The 15,287-nt window shown below is 47.5% G+C and overlaps 1 long non-coding RNA gene across 5 annotated transcripts in view; it reads left to right on the plus strand.

Moving 5' to 3' along the window:
- LOC119240763 (uncharacterized) overlaps positions 1–8,690 on the plus strand; it is a 140,475-nt gene extending 131,785 nt beyond the window's left edge. For all 5 annotated transcript variants that reach the window (XR_008551050.1, XR_005124185.2, XR_008551051.1 and 2 more), the window contains 2 exons: positions 3,494–3,547; positions 8,546–8,690. This is a non-coding gene — a long non-coding RNA (uncharacterized LOC119240763). The remainder of the gene's footprint in view (positions 1–3,493; positions 3,548–8,545) is intronic.
- Positions 8,691–15,287: the final 6,597 nt, after the last annotated feature.

Genomic DNA, 15,287 nt, shown 5'->3' on the forward strand with positions numbered 1-15,287 from the left:
AGTCTCTACATCTGTCTTCAAGAGGCCTTCTCCATTTGTCTGGAAGAGGAGCCGAGAAATGCTTTGTTTTTGCTGGCTTAGAGAAAAGCAGTCCCCATCCCTTGGAGTGATTGAACATTAGATAGCCAGGAAGAAGGTGGTCCTAGGTTTAGGAGATAAGGGGGACCTTGCCCTCATGGGGCTGACTTGTTCCAGAAGGTGGCTAGGAGGTGGACTCAGTGAGCTGGTGATGGCAGCATCAGTTCCTTGGACTCAGGCCTAGTGGGGACACAGAGCATTGCTGGTGGAAGCATCATTCTGAAGAGCTATTCTTCCCCCCACCACCAAGATGGTGGCGCCAACCAGGGCCTAGGCCATTGCCCTCTGTCTTGGGACTTTGAGCTGAGCTCAGGGGCAGCATGGTTCATGAGGATCTTGTTCCTCAGGTGCTCTTTCCTTCCACAAGTGTGGCATTCGTGGGAACAAGCACCCCAACGTCATCTGCTGCAAGGCACACGGGCTCTAGCACTGGTCTCTCATTCATCTCAGTGAGAGGGAAGGAGTTGGCCTCCAGGTTTCCTTCAAGACACTAGAAAACCCCAGTGAGCTCTGCATACCCTGGCTGACTGGGACAGCCTTGAGTATTTTCTCCCTGAGGACAGACTCAGGCACTTGATGTTCCGTTCACACTGGGCAGGGGCCACTGCACCTGCATTCTCATCCTCTACCACAAATTGTGGTTCTCTGGGAAATCCCCACTTCTGAGGCAACACACTTATTCCAGCGACACCTACTAACTCTGGGTCTCTCTCTCTCTTTTTTAAGATTTATTTATTTATGCATATAAGGCTGGGGTTTAGGCCAGAGGTGCAGGGGGTGAGAGTTCACCAGAGGCAGAGTGGAGAGGAGAACAGGTGGATATACTAAAATATACTGCTGAGGGGAGCAGCGGGTGAGACCAGAGAGGTCTGCTGTGCCATGTGCGTCACCTCCCTGGCCGGGGAGCGAACTCAGGCTGCAGTGGTTGCCCATAGCTTCATAGTGCTGAGACTTAACTCCTTGTGCCACCAGGGAGGCCCTCTGGGTGTCTCAACTCCCTCAGGGAACAGCCATCAGAATCAGCTGACATCCACCAGTGCCTTGTTTTACATTCACTCTGCATCGTTGACCTAAACAGTGTCCCTCAGCCTGATGGCTCCCGAGTGCCAGACTTGGTTCAGATTCCCTCCAATTAAAAATAATATGTCTGGTACATTCAACAGCCTCTAGCTCATGCCTGGGAGACTCCACAGAGGTAGTAGGTTATTTGTTATTTGAGGATGGTTTTGGGAAATGATGGTGAGGTGCTGTTGCATAGAGGCTGGAGAGTCACGTAGCAGAGGAGCTTTCTTCAAAGTGAAACTAAGGGAGCTCGCATGGGGCTGGCAGACTGCCCACTCTCAGCCTCACCTCCCAGCCTGCTGCTCTGCTTCTGTTGCACCTGTGGGGGCCATAGCCCTTGTGGCCAGGAAGCACCAGCAGCTACTGCGCTCTGTTCACGGTTTCTCAAATAGGTCAGAGCCCCTACCCCTTCCTCATCCTCTTTCAGGTTTCCTCAGGAGGTCCCCAGCAGGCCTGAGCTGTGGTTGCCTCCAGTGGTAACCAGTTCAATTAAGAGGTCTTGGGTTGGTCTTTCTCTTTCCTTGTTTTACTCTCCCCAGTCCCCTTCCCCATCGCTGCTTTTCCCAGGGATCTCTTCCCCAAGCACCTACTTGCATAAAAGTCTCTGTGTTTGCGGGACCCAAGATAAGACGACGCCCTACTGGACTTCTTGTGAGGCTTATGAGTGAGCAATTTCAACAGAGCCTGACAGTGCATCATGAGGGTCTAGTAAGAGGTGTCTCTGGGGCCATATCTTTCTTTCTCCCTTCTTTTTTAAACAACTTTATTGAGATATAACTCACACAACATACAACTCATTCATTTAAAGTGTATACTTGGGCCTCCCCGGTGGCGCAGCGGTTGAGCGCTGGGTTGCGAAGCTGCCCGCAGCCTCTGCAGCACCGGTTCGATCCCCGGCTGCTCCCCGGCCACCGGAGGAGGGTCCCACATGGCGCGCAGACCTCTCCTGCCGCCCGCTGCTCCCCTCAGCAGTGTACTTCGGTCCTTCTGCCTGCTCTGCTCCCCGTTCTGGCTCTGGTGAATTCTCTCACCCTCCCGCGCTTCTGACTGTACCCAGTGCATGTATAAACAAAACAAACAAACAAATAAATAAATAAAACATGCCTTTATTAAAAAAAATTTAAAAAAATAAAGTGTATACTTAAGTGGTTTTTAACATTGTCACAGGGTGGGGTAACCTCCACAACCAATTTTAGAATATTTTCAGCATGCTGAAAAGAAACCTGGTATCCATAAGCAATCACTGCCCATTTCTCCCTCAATACCTCCCACTATCCTGGCAACCACTAATCTACTTTCTATCTCTGTAAATTTGTCTATTTTAGATATTTCATTTAAATGGGATCAAAATATGTAGCTTTCTGTGTCTGGTTTCTTTCACTTGCATCATGATTTTAAGGTTCGTATAGGTGTAGCCTGTGTCAGTATTTTATTACCTTTTTTTTTTAAAGATTTATTTATTTATTTATACAAGCACTGAGTATAGTCAGAAGCGCGGGAGGGTGAGAGGATTCACCAGAACCAGAGTGGGGAACAGAACAGGCAGATTGACGAAGTACACTGCTGAGCCTCATCAGTGGGAGCAGCAGGAGAGGTCTGTCATGTCATGTGGGACCCTCGCTGGTGGCCAGAGATCGAAGCGGCACTGCAGAGGCTGCAGGCAGCTTCGCAGTCCAGCGCTCAACTGCTGCACCACCAGGGAAGGCCCAGTACTTCATTACTTTTATGGCCAAGTAATACTCCATTGTATGGCTATGCCACATTTTATTTATGCATATATTTGTTAATGGACATTTGGATTGCTTCTGCCTTTAGGCTAAGATAAATAATAATGCTATGAATATTTGTGTTCAAGTTTTTATGTGTTTATGTGTTATTATTGGGGGGTATATACTAGGGACTGGCATTCTTGGGTCAACTCTCTCTTCTTTTAATTTTGTTAGATTAGCCAATACACCCCCCCATTTTAAAGGTACTGGAGGAGAATTCCTGTTCTCAGAAGTAACCAATATCCCCCACTTTAAATGTACTCTAGGGATATTTCTAGAATAAGTAAACAGCGTGAATTTGTTATTCCTTTTCTTTCACATAGTGACATACAATATAAACTACTCAATGACTTTCCTAACTCATTAATATTAAATCATAGATACTGCTCCATGTCATTACCAAGGGAACTTTTCATTCTTTTTATATATGAGTAGTACTCCCTTGGATGGAAGGAAATAATTGATTTAATTTAAATAATTCATTTAATCAGTTCCCTATTAAAAGACACTAACTTTCCCCTTAACCTTTTGTTATGACAAATAAAATGCAATAAAAAACCTTTAACAAATACCTTTTCCCTCAGGTGCAAGCTCATCCATAGGATACATTTCCAAAACTAGAAGAATCTTCTCAAAAGGTATGTGAACTTCAAATCTTGACATGTAATGCCAAACTGCCTCTCCTTGAGGTTATGCCAATTTACTGCCCATTGGCCTATTTGATGGGTAGAAAAGTGTATCTTAATGTCATTTTAATTTGCATTTTTTTAATGAGTGAATGAAAGCACCTGTGATTCCCTTTTCTATAAAAATGTATCTTTTGTCTGTTTTTTGACTGGACATGGGCGTTTTCTTGATGATTTCTGGATTCTTTTTATTTGTCAGAGAATTTAGCCCTTTGTCTGTAATATGAATGCTGGTGGGCTACGCCGGTTGTATTTGTCATTATATTCAGTTTCTCTCCCTGAGAAGATCTTATATCTCCTACCTGTTGGCCAGGGGTAGTTGTGCGACTTGCTTTGGTCAATTAAATGCAAGCAGAAGGGGCCTCCCCGGTGGCGCAGCGGTTGAGCGCTGGGTTGCGAAGCTGCCCGCAGCCTCTGCAGCGCCAGTTCAATCCCCGGCTGCTCCCCAGCCACCAGAGGAGGGTCCCACATGGCGCAGACCTCTCCTGCCGCCCGCTGCTCCCCTCAGCAGTGTACTTCGCTTCTGCCTGCTCTGCTCCTCGCTCTGGCTCTGGTGAATTCTCTCACCCTCCCGCGCTTCTGACTGTACCCAGTGCATGTATAAACAAGCAAACAAATAAACAAACAAATAAATAAATAAACAAAACATGCCTCTATAAAAAAAAAAATTAAAAAAAAAAGACTGTATTATGCCCAATAGCAAACTTTAAAAAAAAAAAAATGCAAGCAGAAGCATGTGTGTTACTTCTGGGTTGAAGCTCAGATTGTCAGCACATCCTCTTTCCCTCTACCGTGCAACTGGCATCAGCAGTTGAGGGCTGTGCCTTCTGTTGAGGAGTCCCAAAGTGGAAGTGACAATAGTGACAACATGGGAGGAGAGACTCTTCCTAACTACTCTGCAAGAGAACAGGTCATGTGGGCAGGAAATATTCCTTTGTTATTTTATGCCACTAAGACTTTGAATTTTCTTGTAGCATAACTAGGCTACCTGGACAGACATAGGTGATTTTTGCCACAAAGAGAATTTTAAAAAATGTTGATGAGGTTGAGATGATTGATTCATAGTTCATGACTTTTGGTTTTGTATCAGATCTCCCCCACTTCTGGATTATTATTTAAAAAATTCTCCCTAGTTTGTTGAAAATGCATTATTTCTCTTTTTCTTTGACATGCTGCTTGGTGCAATTCCTCAGTCGTTCCATAGTTAAAGAAGTGGAGTCTGATCAGGGGCCACCATAACCAATAGCAGATTATGTTTCACTGCTCTGAAGAGACTTGAGTGCAAATATTCCAATTAGGTGCTTTTTTTCTCACATGACAGCCCAGAATTAGGTGTTTCAGAACTGCAAGTTCAGTGCCAAAGGCATGAGAGAGGCTTCTTATGTACTTCTGCTTTACCCTCCTTAACATGGGACTTTCTTAGACTTCGTGGTCCAAAGTGTTCAAGGACCTGTACTCATTTGTTCATTTCCCTTTCAAGGAATTTTTTTTTATTAAAGATTTTATTATTTATTTTTATACAAGAGCTGGGGTATAGGCCAGAGGTGCGGGAGGGTGAGAGGATTCACTAGAGACAGAGCAGAGAGCAGAACAGGCAGACGACAGAAACACACTGCTGAGAAGAGCAGTGGGTGTGACAGGAAATGTCTGAGGCACTATGTGGGATTCTCACCCGCCGGCTGGGATCGAACCAGCACTGCCGAGCCTGCGGACAGCTTCACAGCACGGCACTCAACCTGCTGCACCACAGGGAGACCCCTCAAGGAATTTTCTTGAGAGTCTCACCCAAAAACTTCTGTGTACCCCTAATTGTCCAGAACTTATCAAGTCATTCAAGTGACTTGAATCAAGTTACTTTGGCTTAATTCAAAGAGGTTAGAAATGTAGTGTTTTATTTTTTGGGTGGTCTGGAGCGTTGAAGTGGTTGATGTTAAAGAGCTGGATGGAGCAGTTCTCTGACAACCTCAGGGCTCTGGGGGTGGGCCCTGCTCCTTAAAACAAGGTCCTGTGGAGGTGAATCCCAACAGAAGGGACTGCCACTCTGCCATTCCCTTATCATTTCTGTGCCATTTCTTGGCTTTTGGGGGTTTCCCAGATGTGGTCGCACCTCTGGGTGGGAGAGGACCCCTGAGGGGGCAGCCTGGTCTCTGCTCTGAGAGTCAGGGATGCTGGTCTGGGGAGTCTACCGCTCATTCAGCCCCAGCCAGCACTGCTGGACTGTGACCTCAAGTTCACCAAGCCGGTTTCCCTCTCTGTAAATGTGGGTAGGATTGTTGTGATAAGAGAAGACATTTGAGGTTGCAGCTATTGATTTGGGGACAAAAAGAGAAGACTGAATGTATGTTCCTGCAGCCACTAGTGGCCATGGAGCAAGGGGCCGATGCCATCAGGGAAAGCCTGGGAGGCGAAGGCTGTGCTGCCCACCACCTCTCTGACTCTCTGACCCTCCTTAGGGATTTTTCACCTGCTCCACAGAACCAGTCACTCATTTGCTATCAGATCCAGCACCTCCCCAACTTCCCTCCCTGATTCCAGTCCAGGTCTGGCCTGTTTCAGACAATGGTCCATCACTGAATCCTTCAGCTCCTTAAATACCTCCATTTACTTCACCCCACCTCCTTCACTCTCTATACTTATCTCCCTCCCTGACCTTTCTTCCTCTTCCCCTCCACCCCATGTGCCCCACCCTCTCCCTGACCAATGTCATCTCAGTACCTTGTATTAGTCAGGAAAGGGTACACTTATGTCTTGGTAACAAAAGAGCTCTCATCTACATGGCCTTATATACACACATTTGTTTCTTAATTATACAAAATCTGCATGACTCTCTGGTATAGCTATTTCCAGTAGTTCCCAGTAATGCAGGCAGCTCAAAGAGTGAAGTGAGATTGGGGGACTTACACTGCTTATAGCCAGCAAGTGCACAGACCTGTAGTCTGTTGGCTAGACCAAGGCACAGGGCTCAGCCTGACAGCAGGGAGGCTGGGAAATGCAGGGAGCACATATCTGCAGTGAGTCAGTTTCTAGCAATAACATGTGGTAACTGCTTCTACCTGAGCCTAGAAGAACCTGCTACCTGTTCATGTCCAAGTTCACGCCTGACCCTCAGCAACTCCTATGGTTTGACCCCACTGACACTTCCTCTCCCCGGTACAGCTCTCTACTCCAATGTATCATGCAATGTATCCTCCAAGCCCCTGCTCATGCTGTCATCCTTGTTTATTGGCAATCATTCACCACTTCTTGCCTAAGTTCTTCAGGGCCCAACCAAGGTCAGTCTCTTTTGTGAAGCCTCCAGTGGGCTCAGTCCTTAGTGCTCTCCCTCATTAGTGCTCCTTTGGGGCTTATTTTTAGATCCTAACTTTTGGAGGTCAAGGTCTGTGTCTTATCCCTTGCTGTCCTCTCAGTGCCCTACTCAGTAGGACTCAATGATTTTAACTTGTGAATGGCTACAAAACACCTATTAAATGGCAGGCACCCAGCTAGGCACGGAGGATGTAAAGAGTTATAAAATATGTATGGTCCCAGAAGGAAAGATACTAGCACTTAGATGTGCCTGCTCTGTATCATCTAATGATTAAGAGCAATAGCTCTGAGTCTGCTTGGGGTTGAATCTCGCCTTTGGTAAATTAACTATGGGACCTCATCTTTAGTCTGAATTTTTTCATCTTCAATAATAATTATAGTCATTAGCTACTACATTAGCTTTTTTGGGTTGTTGTAACAATTTCCGTACAATGGGTGACTGAAGACAATAGACGTGTATTCTCTCACAAGTTCAGAGAATCCCAAATCAAGGTGATGGTAAGACCATACACTCCTTGAAGGCTCTAGGGAACAGGCTTTTCCTCACCTCTTCCTAGTTCTGGTGTCTCCCAGCAATCCTTGGGTTTCCTTGGCTTGTAGCTCATCATTCCAACGATGCATCTGCCTTTACCTCTCTCTCGTTATATAAAGATATCATCATTGGATTTAAGGCTCACCCCAATCCAGTATTGTTACAGGGCAGGGAGAGGGGCAGCCCAGACCCCACAAAACCTGCCTGCTCTAAATGGGTTCTGCCATCCACTGCATCAACACAAAACATAGGAGACTTTAATGGGAAGGAACTTTAATACAATTAGGAAACAATGCAGGAAAGGCAAAGAATATAGTTTCTAAATCAAGCACCCAATGTTACCTGTCCCCTCGTGGGTAAAACTCCATCCAAATGGGATTGGCCCAGAGCAAGGCCCCAAAGCCTGCCGCAAGTCTAAAGCACCTTCCAGTGGGGATCCACAGAAAAAGATCAGAAACAACCAGACAAACCCTTCCTTGAAGGAAGGAAAATAGCAAAATCAAAATCAAGACAAAAACCGCCATGGTCACCTCTCCACGGGTCTCACCCACATCTGTGTCACCCAGTCCACGACCAAAAGGCAAGTGCAGTTTCTTCACATGTCTCTCCATTTCATGTGCCTCCTCCAGGCCTCCTTCTGGCTCTCCATCCTGTTTCCTTCCTTCTTCGGTCTCCTCTGCAGCTTCTTCTCTCCCTGCTCAGCTCCACCCTCTCTAGGGTGTGGCAGGAAATCTGGAACCTCCCCCTTTCCTGGGGACCACCCTGTTATAACATGACCTCACCTTAACTAATTACATCTGCAAAAACTTATTTCCAAATAAAGTCACATTGTGAGGTTCCGGGTTGACATAACATTTTGGGAGAACACTTATTCAGCCCACTGCACCTACCTCGTAACATTATCATAAGGATTAAATAATATGGTGCTTGTAAGTCACATGGCACCATGCTTAAATGTTAGTCATTTTTAGAACATTATACTCATCAGGATTATTTCATTTGCAAGTGTCAGAAACCTAACTCAGTTCTGGTGTGACTGGCTGTGGGTACTTAAATGAGGCTATTAGGAATCTTTCCTTCTCAGCTGTCAGCTGTGTTCTTTTTACTCTTAGGCACTCTCTGTCAATGAGGTGGCACAGGCATCCATCCCTTAGCAGCTCCAGGGTTCCATTTGACCAGCTGATCATCCTCCATAAAAAAGAAACACCTCTTTCTCAATAAAAACACGAACAACTTACTTGGTGCCTAACATGTTCTTTCTTGCATCATTCCTGTCATTCAATAAGCATCTCCTGAACCCTGCACTGCCCCGGGCCCTGGGCTAGGAACTGGCACCCAGCGTCTCCATGGTATGTAGTGGACTATCTGTGCTAGTGCCTGCTTGGCATCCAAGGCTGCAGCATTCTGATTTTGGGGAGTACCCCTCCCTTACTTGTAGTTCGAGCTACTCAGCTGTGCCGATGCTCTATCCCACTCCCCAGTTCAGAATAGCCTATCCTCCTGGCCATGGAAATTGGTTCCATGAAAATCAGCCCTGGGATTCTTGAATGCCTTGCACCCCAAACCTGAGTGATTCCACTACTTTCAGAGCCTACAGGTCCTTCCAGTGGCAGCGATGACCAGTCCCTGGGCAGGTCCAGCTGAGTCAATGTTTGCTGGCGGGTAAAGAGAGAAATGATGAACAGGTTCACGTGGATGGAGAGGTCCGACACAAAGCTATGCTAATTCTTCATAAGCTCTGCCTGCCGCCTTTTATATATCAACCTGAAATGTAATTATCTTTATGGCTGGCAGAGTAAATCACCAGTATGTGTCAAAGAGATTTGCTCTTGTGTTTTATAACGTAATATATTAGCTCTACAGTTTTAAGATGTCATTACTTGGCTAATCACATGAAACGTTTTCATGAGCAAACAGTGGTGCTGGCAGGAGCCAAGGCCAGAGACCTCTGGCTGAATCCTTCTGGGAAATGCTGAGCTTAGAGGATCTTATTCCACACTCGCCTTTGGGCTGGCGAGCACTAGGCAGACAGGGGGGTTCTGTAAACTCTGAGGCACTCAGAGGCAGGAGATGGGGAGCAGCCAGTGCTGGAATGGGAGAGACAGATGACCCCAGCATTCTGCTCCTGGTATGCACCCTACAAAAGAGGAGTGCCTTTGGCGTATATCCACCAAAGGACACACATGAGAATGTTCTATGTAGCTAATAGTCAAAACTGAAAACAGCCTAAATTTCATTGTGGGAAAGAAAAAACTTTCCTCAACCCTTTTATGTTCTGTAACTGGAGTCTGAATTAAACTAACAAAAGACAGATTAACAGAAGAAAAGGCACACGAATTTTATTGATGTTAATATTTTTATGTGTGTGGGGCCTCACAGAAAAGAGTGAAAACTCAAAGAAGTGGTTAAATCCGGAGGCTTATATATCATTTTATCAAAGAACAATAAATTGTGGAGAAGCAGCTAGACAAAGGAAGGGGGGTGAGTTTCTAGGGTGGTAAATTATGAGAAGGTGACTGAAAATGTATATTTATTTTTTGATGGCGTGAAATAGTATTTCAACTGTGTGTGTGTGTGTGTGTGTGTGTGTGTGTGTAGAACTGTGTGTGCATTTAATTATCTGTCTTCTCTGGCTAGGAGTTGGGTGGACAAAGTCGTGTGGTATGAGAGACACAGTGCAGGCTCTGCAGGGAAACCCACCTGGCTCTGACCATCTCACCACCCCTTTTCCTTTCTGTCAGCTTGGAAAAACCACTTAAACTTACTGAGCCTCAATTTTGACTTCTGCAAAATGAAAATAATAACAACATCTTTGCATTGCTATGGTGGGAAGTCAAGGAAAAAACATGAGCAACTTACTTAGTGACTCATGCTTTTTTTTTTTTTTTAACCTTGACACAAAACAAAACTTCCAAACAAACCCAGCCCCTTAGAGCTTCCCCAGCCTTTCTCCTTTGCTCCAGTTGGTGGTGGCTTATCTAGGGGAGGGTTGCTGGGATATATAGAATGAGCTGTAAAAAGCCAGGGCAGCTTGGTCCTTAGACTTGGGTGGGGTCTGGGAGGTGAGCTGGGGATGATTATGTTGAGGTCACCATCAACCCATTCCAAAGAGCTCTTGGGAACTAGCAGCCAGGACCCCTGGAGTTGCTTCCTCTTCCTCTCCTGATCTTCTGAGGCCAGTTACCTCTGATTTTCCACTAGGAAATGTCTTCATCTCCCCTAACCCTGGACAGAGGGCTATCCTGGTCTCATAGGGATAGTCTCCAAGTAAGCCCCAAGACCTCAGAACGTGGTTCAAAATGTGGTTCATCAGAAAGCCATTCCCAAACGTTTGAGGAAGCAGCCTCTGAGCTTCCAAGCCCTGGCCTGCCTCTGAACCCTTGAGCTTCCGTTCCTTGGCCTGAATGCAATCAGGCAGCTTTGGGTCACAGTCAGCAGGCTGGTTTGGGGCAAGTCTCCTAGCAGGCACAGCAGTCAGAGCCCCTTCCAGGTTCTGGAATGTGCAAACTCAGACACTGCCCACCCCTTAGTTACCCCACCTCAGCCCCCTGCTGATTCATTGAAGCAGACAAAGTGAGTTGGTGAGAAAGGAGGGGCGGGTCTTCCTGAGCCCCACTGGAACCGCAGGGGTCTCTAGAAACCCCCAAACTCCTCCTCCTGCCCATTGTCTCCTCCCTCGCTGCAGACAATCACCACAGAATCAATCGTCTCCCGCCCGTCTCCCGCCAGTCTCCCGCCCGGAGACTGGAAGGCAGTTTTGCGGGCTGCAAGCGCAGGAGCGGAAGCTCTTTGAATGACAATGGGGCTGGGGGCCCGCGGGGCGTCCATTTGTTCTCGTAGGCGGAGGAGGCTGATAAACAGCGCTGTTAACGACCACCGCTCCAAGTCCCCCGGCTTCTGGGAGCCGTCCCAGCGGGGAGTCCAGCAGAAGATGAGTCGCGTTGAATGACACAGGACATGGCAGATTGGATGTTTAATTTGGGTATCTCTTTAGAACACCCCCACTCCCACGTGTTTGGCTCCACTTAGCATCCTGCCACGGAGAAAGCCCCGCTCCTCACAAATTGCCTTTTCAGGCGCAGAGAAAAATCCCATCGTGACTGCTGTCTAGGCGGGCCCCTCCGAGTGCGGGGCAGGGTACCGGAGCCAGAGATCTGAGTCAGACATCAGGCAGGACTGCCTGTGGGGGAGGGCCGCCAGCAGGGGCCAGGTTTGTTAGGAGGCTATCGGAGGCCAAGGAGGGCCAGGCTTTTGTGGGGGGTCTGGCGGCTGTGGCGGCCCTGATGAGGAGCACAGCCCCCAGCAGCCCACCAATCACCCCTAGACTGCTCGGCAGCAGAATCTGATCACAACCTGTCAATCCTGCTTTCTCTCCAGCTTCACCTGCCTCCAGATCTTTCCAAACAAGGAAAGGAAGTGCAAACATGGCAATCACCTTGTCTGGCAGCCGCAGATAGCTGCCAGGGAGCAGCAGGGGCTCCAACCTGGCCTGGGAGCTGAAGCCAAGGGAGGTTGGGGTGGGGGGGCGCAGGCTGTGGCAGCCCTCTGCTCCCATCTGGAGCTGACGACGTGGGCTGTGGGTGGGCATCCCTGAGCCAGGCCAGGGCTGGCTTTCAGAGACCACCTCTCTCAAGGAGGGAAATGATAGGCAAGCTAGACTGCCATACGCTCAAGAGTAGAAGGAAGGAAGCGGCTGGCTCCCATGCCCAAGCAGCGAGCAGTGGTAGATGTAGTCCGCCTAGTGTTAGTGTTATAGGACAGGGAGAGGGGCAGCCCAAGCCCCGCAAACCTGCCTATTCTAAATGGGTTCTGCCATCCGCCACATCAGCACAAAACACATGAGACTTTAATGGGAAGGATCTTTAATAAAACTAGGAAACAATACAGGTAAGGCAAAGAATCTAGTTTCTAAATCAAGCACCCAAAGTTACCCTTCCCCTCGTGGGTAAAAGTCCATCCAAATGGGATTGGCCCAGAGGAAGGCCCCAAGGCCTGCCACAAGTCTAAAGCATCTTCCAGTGGGAACCCACAGAAAAGGGTCACAAACAACCAGACAAGCCGGGAAGGAAAAGAGCAAAATCAACATCAAGATAAAAGCTGCCATTGTCACCTCCCCACGGGTCTCACCCACATCTGTGTCACCCAGTCCACCACATCTGTGTCACCCAGTCCACAACCAAAAGACAAGCGCAGTTTCTTCACGTGTCTCTAGGTTCCATGCGCCTCCTCCAGGTATCCTGCCTCCATCCTGCTTCCTACCTCAGTCTCTTCTTCAGCTTCTCCTCTTCCAGCTCAGCTCCACCCTCCCTTGGGTGGGGCAGGGAACCTCCCCCTTTCCTGGGGACCACCCTGTTACATTAGGGGGGAAAGGATGTCCCAAAGCTATTTCCATATAGGCTTTGTGGACTCCACCCCCACCCCATTGTCTTTGGCTTTGACCTGGGGTGGGGGTAGAGTCCACAAAGCCTATATGGAAATAGCTTTGGGACATCCTTTTCCCCTACCTGGGGTGGGGGTGGAGTTCACAAAGCCTATATGGAAATAGCTTTGGGACAGCCTTTTCCCCCTAACACTAGTTGAGCAGGAAACACACGTGAGACTGGAGGGGGGCAACCGGGGTTCAAGATAGACTCCTCTTCTACCTTCCAACACCAGTTCTCTGACATCTGGTGGATGCCCTGCAATTCAGTTCAATTCTGACTACCCAGAGTTAATATCACTCCCACAGGTTAAGGGGCTTGGTCCTACAAGTCTGCTCTCACGTCAGATGCCAGCTGCAAATCCTGAGTATCCCTGCACTTCTCCCTTGCCAGCTATGAATTCAGGAGTCCCCACAACCCTTCACCTCCCCCTTCCCCACTTCAGGTTTTACAATTCTCTAGAATGACTTTCAGAACTCACAGAAAATGCTATACTCATGTTTACCATTTATTATAAAGGAGCCAGATGAATAGAAATACGAGGCCAGGTCTAGAAAGGTCCAGGGATAAGAGCTCCTGCCCTGCTGGGGTCAGGGTGTACCTTCTTGGTGCATCTGTGATATGCCCACCAATCAGGAAGCTCTCATTGTTCAGTTTTTATGGAGATTTTTTATTACACGTGATTGATTAAATAATTGATTTAATCAATTGATTGGACTCAACCTCCAGCCCCTCTCTCTTAATGCGCTTTATGGTGACCAACACAAGAAAAAATTACTTTGGGCTGGTCAACCACGGGTGAAGCTTGGAAAGCACGTTGGGCGCCAAGCTGTTATAGAGCAGCCCCGATATTGAACGGGTTCCTGGCTGTGGGTCCTCACCCGCGCGCTTAAAAGGGACTTATGAATACTCCACTACAGGCACACACAAAAGGTTAATAAAAGGTTTATTTACAAGGGAAAAGGAAATAAGGAAAATGTACAACTCAGGGAGAAAATAGGGAAATAAAGTCTTTATTTATTTTTTTTAATTTTTTTTTATAATAAATTTTATTGTTATATTCCCCATACAATTGCAGCCCCCCCATTCTGACCCCAATCCCTCCCCTCCCGCCCCTGCCCCCTAAAAGTGTCTCTGGTTCATAGTTTTTTGTTGATTTTGATTTTCACTTTCTTATAGTTATTCATTTTCCTGGTCCCTTATTTAAGTTTTCTAGATTCCTGCTATGAGTGAGACCATCCGGTATTTTTCTTTTTCTTTCTGGCTTATTTCGCTGAGCATGATCCCTTCCAGCGCCATCCATGTTGCTGCAAATTGCATGTGTTTATCTTTTTTGAATGCTGAGTAATATTCCATGGTGTATATGTACCACATCTTCTTGATCCAGTCATCTATTTTTGGGCATTTGGGTTGTTTCCAAAGCTTAGCTATTGTAAACAGTGCTGCTATAAACATAGGGGTGCAGGTGTTCTTTGGAATTGATGTTTCTGTGTCCTTTGGGTAAATACCTAGGAGTGGAATTGCTGGATCATATGGAAGCTCTATGTTTAGTAGGTCCAGAAATCTCCACACAGCTTTCCACAGTGGTTGGACCAGTTTGCACTCCCACCAACAGTGCAGAAGAGTTCCTTTTTCTCCACACCCTCGCCAGCATTTGTTGTTGCTAGTTTTTTTAATATGTGCCATTCTCACTGGTGTAAGATGGTATCTCATGGTAGTTTTGATCTGCAGGGAAATAAAGTCTTTAATGCGTCCTACCCGACCTGATCCGACGACCTGGAAACCCAAAGTCACTCTCAGAGCTGGCCGGACCCAGCGAGCTGGCGGAGAGCGAAAATGGGGGGGAATCCCCCAAAGCCCACGTGTCTGCCTTTTATATCAACCTGGCTGCTTATCCCCACCCTCAGGTCCCAGCTACCTTCCCTTTGGTGGTGATGGGATTTGGAGTTCCCAGTGTCTTTGGCTTTGGCCTGGGGTGGGGGTGGAGTCCACAAAGCCTGTATGGAATTAGCTTTAGGACATCCTTTTCCCCCTAACATCTCCTTCCCCTTGGGTGGGTTGGGGTAGGAGGGGGGTGTCAGTGGTGGTGGTGGAGCTGAAAGTCCCAACCCTCTAATGAGTGGTTTGGTTTTTCTGATCACTAGCCCAGCCCTCATTCTGAAACTGACTAGGGACTCAGATGAGGCATAAACTCTGGTGTGGTTGGAAGAGGCAGGGAGGATCCATGTGATGGATAACAAAAGATACCCCTGTCATTCAGGCAATTCTAAGGGTTTGGGAAGCTCTGTGCCAGGAACCTAGGAAAAGACCAAATATATTTCTTATTTGACCACAACTTCCTACTCCCAGAGAGGGTCCAGACAACCCCAGCTGTGATGGGAAGGCAAGGGAGAAGATCCAGGAGGGTGCGAGTGTGGGTGACTGCATCACAGGA

The sequence above is a fragment of the Talpa occidentalis genome, unplaced genomic scaffold (genome assembly GCF_014898055.3).
Source record: "Talpa occidentalis isolate TD23 unplaced genomic scaffold, MPIMG_talOcc4v2.1 talOcc4.12, whole genome shotgun sequence".
NCBI classification, from domain to species: Eukaryota; Metazoa; Chordata; class Mammalia; order Eulipotyphla; family Talpidae; genus Talpa; species Talpa occidentalis.